Here is a 9,986-nt window from a genome sequence, read left to right as displayed (position 1 = left end):
ATACCACCCAGCACTTTGATGCCATGTGGAGAGGATGGAGAGTGAGAGACTGACAGGGAGGGTGTGTGTGAGTGAAGTGGAGGGGGGGAGAGGGAGGGGGAGGCCAAGGATGAGATGGAGGGATGGAGTGGAGAGGTATATGAGAGAGGGGGGTGTGAGCTGGGAGCAGGGCAGTGAAATGGTGGGAGACAGCGTGACATGGAGGCGATTTGTTCGTGGCCACCCGTTATGGGATTAACGCGTCTGGCAATAGATAGAGATAGATAGATTGTTGCAAGCAGTCTCATACCTCCTAAGGCACAGGCAGGGAAGAGAATGTACCTGGCGCTTCCTTGCTTCTCTGATTCATGTCCCCACAGATCCAAGAGCCTTGTTAAAGATACTCCCCCGCCCCTTGTGTATATGGAAAGCTGGGTTAGGGGGGTGATAACTTGAGACGTACATGAAGTTATTTCCAAAGGCGTAGTAATTTTTCACCATACTGTACATATACTTCACTGGTCACTGGTAATCAATAGTATATCCCTTTCAGTACCACAGCATTAGTGTCATTTTATTCTGGATACCATTAGAGGATTATGTTAAGTTTAGGATTATATTTTTCATAATCAAGGGGTTAAAAATCATCTCTTAGTTACTCATCCACTGCAGTTATATTTAGTTACTCATCCACTGCAGTTATATTTAGTCACTCATCCACTGCAGTTATATTTAGTCACTCATCCACTGCAGTTATATTTAGTTACTCATCCACTGCAGTTATATTTAGTCACTCATCCACTGCAGTTATATTTAGTTACTCATCCACTGCAGTTATATTTAGTTACTCATCCACTGCAGTTATATTTAGTCACTCATCCACTGCAGTTATATTTAGTTACTCATCCACTGCAGTTATATTTAGTTACTCATCCACTGCAGTTATATTTAGTCACTCATCCACTGCAGTTATATTTAGTTACTCATCCACTGCAGTTATATTTAGTCACTCATCCACTGCAGTTATATTTAGTTACTCATCCACTGCAGTTATATTTAGTCACTCATCCACTGCAGTTATATTTAGTCACTCATCCACTGCAGTTATATTTAGTTACTCATCCACTGCAGTTATATTTAGTCACTCATCCACTGCAGTTATATTTAGTCACTCATCCACTGCAGTTATATTTAGTCACTCATCCACTGCAGTTATATTTAGTCACTCATCCACTGCAGTTATATTTAGTTACTCATCCACTGCAGTTATATTTAATTACTCATCCCTGCAGTTATATCTAGTTACTCATCCATTGTAGTTGTATCTTTATTCTGACTAACTATGTGTATATGAAGTTTGGAAATTGTCTAAAGTAGTGACTGTGATATTGGTTTAGCCAGGGGGAACATACGCTACTCTGTTAGTGTATGATGTGGTCAGATGAATATGCAAATTAACAGTGTGGTAATTCACTTAACCCATTGAGAGCAAGTGACATCCCCCCACCCTCCCTTCCTGACTTGCTTCAGCTTAAGGTAGACTTTTCAGATATGAGTAGTGGTGTACCAGTGTGTTATCAATCAGACCCATCAACTGCAGGCAAGTAACTGTCCATGCAGGGCCATCGCATGCAGTGAACCAATGTTGTCATGCACCTTGCCAGAATAAGGGATGGGGGTTGGTGTGACGTTGTTTTCTGAGTGGATGTTGCATTTGCGTCTCTCCACCTAGTTAAAAGGGGCACCATAGCAAGCTGCACATCACCCAATTATGTGGCTATGTGGTTACCACCCAGCATTGTAGATGGACCAGTTGGCTTGTCATATTGTGTAGAGCCACAGGAAACCATTTGGCTTGTTCTGCAGAGCCACCTGAAATGAAAGGAAAAGCAATAAACAGTGACAGGAAGATGAGAGGAATAGGAAGAGAGGAGGACAGACACAGAAAAAGGATGGTAGACATGCAGAAGTAAGCAGTACAACATCGAGTGAGTGGATGATGGGTGCCCACTTGTACCTCCATCAGATTGCAATGGCTAGACACAGTTTTGATAATCCTCTTAGTACTGTACAGATTATAGACTTTATATATCTTCCTCTTTTCTCAGTGCCAGTTTCTTCCTCCTCCTCCTCCTCCCACATCAGTACCAACTTCCCACAGGATGACTTTACAGGGGTGGTTGCCTACTTGTGGTTGATAGGTCTGCTTAGCCATACTGGAGTTATGAACAGCAACAGCCTAACCCCACGAGGTTGGGAAAAAGGCATGAGTGATGACTGTTGTTATTATTAATTTTTTTTTTTAATGTTTATTATTATTATTTTTTCATTCATCATCTAATCTTACGTTGCCCTATGAAAAGTGTAGGAGGCCAGGGCTAGGCAAGTTGGTCCTTACATTTAAAATGAGAGTGACCAGCCTCACTCATCCCTGAGTGGCATTATGTGAGCAATAAACCTCAACCATCCCTTGGATATATACCTGCACCGGCTCAATCCGATTGGAGTGCCTTAATTTCCCACTGAACCACCAGGCGCCTTAATTTGGTTATATGGTTACCACCCAGCGTTGTAGGCTTATCATGAAGTGTAGAGTCACCCATAGGAAGAGGAAGAATGAAGGAAAGACAGTTGAGGAAGAAAGGACAGAAGGAAGGAAATTTAGATTGATAGAAGTTTATTAAAGTGTTTTTCTCCCTCTTAATGGATTGTTCACTTGTACTCCAGCCATAGTAGTGCCAGGTAGGTGTGGCCCCAGGCTTATCTGTAATGGGAACTGTGGACTACAGGCATGAAGTTGCCCATCTGCTGTAGTCCACCATCTTCCTTTCTGGGAATAAGGAAGTACTTGAGGGACATTTTTATAACCAGGGAATTGAGGCAGACAAATGACAAAATGGATCGGTTCATCTAAGATCTCTTGTACAGGTAGTTGCAACCCCAGGCCCCTCAGAACATGAACCCAGTGGACTGCAGGCTGAAGTTTCTGTAGTCCACCATTCTGCTGTTGGTCAGGGTTGGGATTGAATAGTGTTTATATACTCAGGCAGCTCATACGTCCAGTTGTATCAGTGCCACCACTGGAACGCGTCCCTCCCTACCGTCAATTGTATAGAGGTTAATAAGATCCATATTGAACTCCTCTACGGACTAAGAGTTAATATATCAACAGACTTTAGAATATCCACTAAATACTTGTCATTTTTTCAGGGGCTGCCAATACTGCTACTTATATTGCTGCTGCTGCTTCTGCTGGTACTCCTGGGGTCCTGCTCCTGGCATTTCTACTGCTGCGTCTGAAGTTCCTATTACTGCTGCTGGGGTTCCTGCTACTGCTGCTGGTGTTCCTGCCGTTTCTGCTTCTGCTTCTGGTGTTCCTGCTGCTACTTTTATCTTCTTGGCGTGATAAGAGAGTCACTTGCCACTTCATATCACTGGGGAATACACTTCTACTGGCACAAAGAGTTCTCCTGTATCACCCTGTAACTCTCAGCCACCCCAGTCTTCAGTCGTACCTATACCCCTGCAGCTACAACTACAGCTTCTACTTCTACTGCTACTACCAACCACTCTTAGATTAGTGAGTTGCATATTTTTTGGATTGTCCACGTTGTCTTGGCTGTGATTTTTGTTCTCCAGCAGCCTAACGCATAAATATATATATATATATTTAGAACAGAGGAAGGAAAAAAATGAATAGAAAAAAATAATAATCCATACACCAGATTATTGACATCATCCATTCATAAAATATCTATAACAGTTGGACTTGAACAGCTGTAGGTTGAAGTTGCAGAATGAGACAAGGATAACGGCTCTCCATCCATGCCATATCACCTTTAAGCCAAGTTGATGTGGATGGAGTATGTTAACAGGCTCCCCTTCTTAGGAAATTTTTATGGAGAATTCCCCACCCCATCCTTGTGTGGGAAAAGGAGGTTCGGCTGATGATAATAGGTGATAGATGAGATAATGATAATGTTGATGATTGTGTTTAGCCCCATACCTTAGGCCTTTGACCCTGTGGCAGATTATTCCACCACTATGGTATACAAGGCCACATCACCTAGGTACTCATTTTGCATACTAATCAGTGATAGTGATGACAGTGATGATGATGATGTAGTGTCAGGAATCAATCCCTGGTATTATCAGACTGACAGCTTCATAGAAACATCAGCTACAGGGCCTAATTAATCGTTAAATGCCATATACTACAGCAAGTTATAAAATGTGTCTTAAGGCTTCTGTCCATAGCATGAGCAAAAGTATGTAGACACTTCCTTGCCAGCTGTAGCAGTGGAAGGTGTTAGTTGAAATATGTGACAGTGACTGCAGACTAAATTTGCTGTTCTTTCATAGTCCACCATCCTGCTTTGGGGGATGGTAAGGGAATAGAGGGATGTTAGTATAACCAGCAGGGTTGGGGTCAGTGCATTTTTGTCAGTTCAGTTCAATTCCTATTCGGAATAAAATTTGAATTCCAATTCAGTTCTCTCACAAAAAAAAGAAATCTTCAATTCAATTCATTATGGTCGATATTTCTTTCAGTTAAAATGTTTTCAGTTCAAAATCAGTTTTAATCTACCCAGTACCATTAATCTAATGGAAAGTAATAAAAATGAGGTTTCAAGTTATTTTTAACTGTTTATGTGATAGCAAACTATATATTTTACTGTTTGAGTATACTATAAGTTAATTATTGTACAGTAATGAATTTGCATATTACAGTATCTCTATCTATCTATCTATCTATCTATTGCCAGACGCCTCAATCCCGTTTGGGGTGGCCACAAACAAATTGCCTCCAAGTCGCCCTGTCCCCCGCCATTTCACTACCCTGCTCCCAACTCACACCCCCCTCTCTCATATACCTCTCCACTCCTTCCCTCCATCTCATCCTCGGCCTCCCCCTCCCTGTTCCCCCCTCCACCTCACTCACATACACTCTCTTCGTCAGTCTTTCACCCTCCATCCTCTCCACATGGCCAAACCACCTCAGTGTGTTCCTCATAACGCTTCCTATCACATCCACATCCACACCACAACGCTCCTTTATATCCTCATTCATCAGCCTGTCTCTCCACGTGACTCCACAGGCTCCTCTTAAATAACTCATTTCCACTGCTCTCACTCTTGACTTGTGTCCTTCCAACAATGTCCAAGCTTCACTTCCGTACGTTAGAGTTGGTATCACAATACTGTCATGTAGTAACTTTTTCACTTCCATGCTCACTTCCCTGTTTCTTATCACTGCTTTCAAGGAACCAGCAACCTTTCTTCCCTGCTGTTCCCTTTCAAGCACTTCACCCTCCAAACCTCCATCCTTACTCATCACACTACCCAAATACTTAAACGTACTCACATTTTCCAATTCCTCACCATCCAACCTCGCTGTACATTCACTAACTTCACCTCTCTCAAAGACCATCACTTTACTCTTCCCTACATTCACCTTTAGATTCCGTTTCTTACACACTCTCCCAAACTCATCCACCAAGCCTTGCAGCTCCCCTTCGTCTTCACTCAACAACACAGTATCATCTGCAAACAACAGTACAGGGAGTTTCCAAACACTATCCTCTCTCACCAGGGCCACTCCAACATCCACTACCCTACCTTGTACCTCTTTTATTACCCCATCCATGTACAGATTGAACAACCATGGAGACATGACACATCCCTGTTTCAAACCAACTTTCAAAGAGAAAAATTCACTTAGTTCACCATCCACACGCACTGCAGCCTTCGCACCATCGTACATACTCTTCACAGCATTCAGCAACTTCCCATCTACTCCATATATTCTTAACACTTTCCACAATCCTTGTCTATCCACCCTGTCATATGCTTTCTCCAAATCCATGAAAGCCGCATACAACTTCTTTCCCTTCTCTAGAAACTTTTCCACTAAAGATCTAAGAATGAATATCTGATCTACACAACCTCTTCCCTTCCTAAAACCTCCCTGTTCTTCTCCAACTAATTTCTCTGTTCTTTCTCTAACTCTGTCTATAAGTATCCTACCATACACTTTTCCTATTACACTAAGAAGACAAATGCCCCTATGATTACCACACACTTCTTTTTCCCCTTTTCCTTTGTACAAGGGAATAATTATACCTGACTTCCAATCCTCCGGGACTCTACCTTCCTCCCAGGCCAATCTGCACATCTTCCATATCCATTCTACTACTATCTCTCCCCCATGCTTCAGCATTTCACCACACACTCCATCAATTCCTGGGGCTTTCCCCCGATTTAACTTTCTTCATTGCTTCCACAACTTCTATCCTACTGATTTCTTCCTGTCTTCTCACCTCCCTCCTTCTCCCAGCCATTCCCCAGCCACTTATACTAGCATTACTTCCATCCTCTACGTTCAACAATTCCTTAAAGTGTTCTCTCCATCTGCTCACTTTTTCTCCCTTCTCCACTAGTAATCTACCATTTTTATCTTTCACTCCCCTGCTAACTTCACTTCCACCCTGTCTTACTCTTTTCACTTCTCTCCAGAAAATTTTCTTACAGTCCCTCCACTTTACACTCAGATTCCTTCCAAATTACAGTATAAAACATTATTTTATCAAGTCAGTCATCAGCTCATATCAGTTCATTGATATCAGTTCCAATTCAGTTAATTTTATTTTCATATTTTTTTCAATTCCAATTCACAGTTTTTTAAAATCAACTCCAGTTCAGTTCCAATTCAATTCATAATTGACCGCAGCCCTGATAGCCTAGCAGCATCGTTACCTGATCGTTGCCGTGTGAAGGTGTCTGTTTCAAACACCAGTAAAAATAATACAGAAAAAAATGTTACTTTGTCATTTGGGTAAGAATGATACATATGGAACACAAGGCAGTGCTGGCAGAGTATTGTTGGCAGACTTTTGTTCATGCCTGTACATCACAAATACAGTAAGTCCATTATATGAGACAGGTGCTGAAAAATACAGGGTGGTTCATATATAACTTCTGCTCTCTCTCTCCTGACTTGTGTCCCTCCAACAAGGTCCAAGCTTCACTTCTATACGTTAGAGAGTGGATCACAATACTGTTATGCAGCAACTTTTTCACTTCCATGCTCACTTTCCTGTTCCTCATCACTGCTTTCAGTGAACGAGCAATCTTTCTACTCTACCTTTCAAGCACTTCCTCCTCTAAACTTCCATCCTTACTCCTCACACTACCCATGTACACACACTCAAAAAAGTATCGTTACAGGGGGGTCTGATGAGTTTCGTACTGAACAGTCCAGCTGTCTCGGTACGGCTGGGGGAAGGATGTTATCATACGTTTCATTCGTGGTGTCAGTTTGTACCGCGCAGAAGGTGTAATGATACTTTTCTGAGTGTGTGTACTTGGATACATTATCATTCTCCATCTCCTCACCATCGTCTCATTGTGTACACTGCGACTTAATTTCTCTCCCTCAAAGACCATATCTTGACGCTTACCTACATTTCCTTTTAGATTCCATTTCTGACATCTATCTAGCTATTGCCAGACGCCTTAATCCCATACGGGGTGGCCACAAACTAATCACCTCCATGTCGCCCTGTCCCCTGCCATTTCACTGCCCTGCTCCCAGCTCATACCCCCCTCTTTCATATACCTACACCCCCAAACTCATTCACCAAGCCTTGCAGTTCACATTCACCCTCACTAACAATACAATATCATCAGCAAACAACAGTACAGAGAGTTTCCACACCCTACCCTCTCTCTCAACACCCCAATATCCACTACCCTACCTTGTATCTCTTTTACGGGCCTATCCTTATGCAAGTTGAACATCCACAGAGACATGACACACTATCTATCTATCTATTGTCAGACGCCTTAATCCCGTAAGGGATGGCCACAAACAAATCGCCTCCATGTCCCCCTGTTCCCCACCATTTCACCAAGCCTTGCAGTTCACATTCACCCTCACTAACAATACAGTATCATCAGCAAACAACAGTACGGGGAGTTTCCATACCCTACCCTCTCTCTCAGCACCCCAGTATCCACTACCCTACCTAATATCTCTTTTACAGCCCCATCCATATACAAATTGAACATCCACAGAGACATGACACACTATCTATCTATTTATCTATCACCAGACACCTTAATCCTGTAAGGAGTGGCCACAAACAAATCGCCTCCATGTCACCCTGTCCCCCACCATTTCACTACCCTGCTCCCAGCTCACACACCCCCCTCTCATACCTCCCCACTCTATCCCTCCATCTCATCCTTGGCCTCCCCCTCCCTCTCCCCCCCTTCCACCTCACTCACCTACACTCTCCTTGTCAGTCTCTCTCTCTCCATCCTGTCCGCATGACACACACACACACACACACACAAATTTTTTCCATTGTGTAGCTTTATTTCCCATACCTCACTGGCAGAATTAGATAACACTGTGGCTCAACATCCCATAGCACTTCTTCATGACTAGCACCCAATTCCAGTATTGCATCAACTCAAAATTTATGGAGGAAGGATGGTGATTTAATGCCCAGTTAAAGTGAAGAGTAAAGTTGAATTGCTGTTAGGTTAGTCAAAATACCTTGCTCCCCCACCCCAGCAGACTGAGCCGTTCCCACAACATCTGATGTATATGGTCAGCCCTGTATTATGGTTAAGTAAATTGTGGGTTGCTGTTGCTGTGGTCCTGGCCATCAGTGGTGCTGTAACCAAACCACTTCTCTTTACTGATATAGCGTCAAGTTAAGCATTTTTGCTGATACAGTAATTGCTCCCTGACTAAGCAACACAGTGTCAGTATGTGTTTGATTGTTGGATATTGTGTAGCTTATCTGTGTGTGCTGATTGTCATTGATTTTATACATGAATACCTTGTTGAATGAGGTGTTGCTAAATGACCTGAGAATTTTAAGGATATATCCATCTATCCATCTATCATCCAATCTTATGCCGCCCCGTGAGGAGCGTAGGAGCCTGGGGCTAGGCAAGTTGGTCCTGACATTTAAGATGAGAGTGACCAGCCTCACTCATCCCTGAGTGGCATTACATGAGCAATAAACCCCAACCACCTCTTGGATATAAACCTTCACCGGCTCAATCCGATTGGAGCGCCTTAATTACCCACTAAACCATCAGGCACCATAATTTGGTTATATGGTTACCACCCAGCGTAGTAAATGGTTTCCTGGTGTACAAGAAGCGATTTGCTTTGTCACTTATTGTAGAGTCACCCACAGCCAGAAGGAACAGGAAAGAATGAAGGAAAGAAAGACAAAAGAGGGAGTGTATTCCCTCTCATTAAATTCCAATATTTAGTTTCTACACCACTAACTTTGAGTATTGGGAATAGTTAGGATGAGTCTGGGACCACAGCAACAGATATAGTAAAATTTCATAGCAACGTAGAAGATCATAAATGTGTCATAAATAAATGGACTTACTGATAAAGCCATAGTACTTTTGTTTTTAGCTGACAGTAAAATAGGTGTTTTGTGTATTTAACCCTCCTGAAATATTGATTGGTATTTGTATTATTTTTATGCCAGTTGTCTTGTAATGATGTGTTATTTGTGCATATTTGTAATTGCCATATTCTAGTGATGTACTGCACAGTCTGCCACAGGAAAAGGTACAGTGCACATTTATAGTCCTCATTATGGGAGATTTTACTATGCAGTAGGCCAAGTTTGTAATGGTCTTCCTGTGTCTCTACTGTATTTCCCTCTGCCTGTGACCTCCAGTCTTTTAAATACAGTTTGTGCAGGAATCTCAATATGTATCTTGATATTGGCTCTTTTATTTTTATCTGTTAGAGGGAGCAACATTGTAGTCATCCAGCCTTTGGTTCCTCCTCCTCTACCTTCAAGGAAAAGAAAAAACTGTCCTGAATAGCTGCAAGAAAAGAAAGAATCAGGGTTGGCATTGATTAAGTCATTGATTTAATCGTGTGATTACATCATTGATTTTTTTTTTTTTAATACCTAAAAGTTAACAAAAATAAACTCTGAAGGTTTATAAAAGTTGTG

This window comes from Coenobita brevimanus, chromosome 11, assembly GCF_032717465.1.
Source record: "Coenobita brevimanus isolate Jiangsu-jjx chromosome 11, ASM3271746v2, whole genome shotgun sequence".
NCBI lineage: Eukaryota > Metazoa > Arthropoda > Malacostraca > Decapoda > Coenobitidae > Coenobita > Coenobita brevimanus.
Note: the sequence above shows the minus strand (reverse complement) of the source record.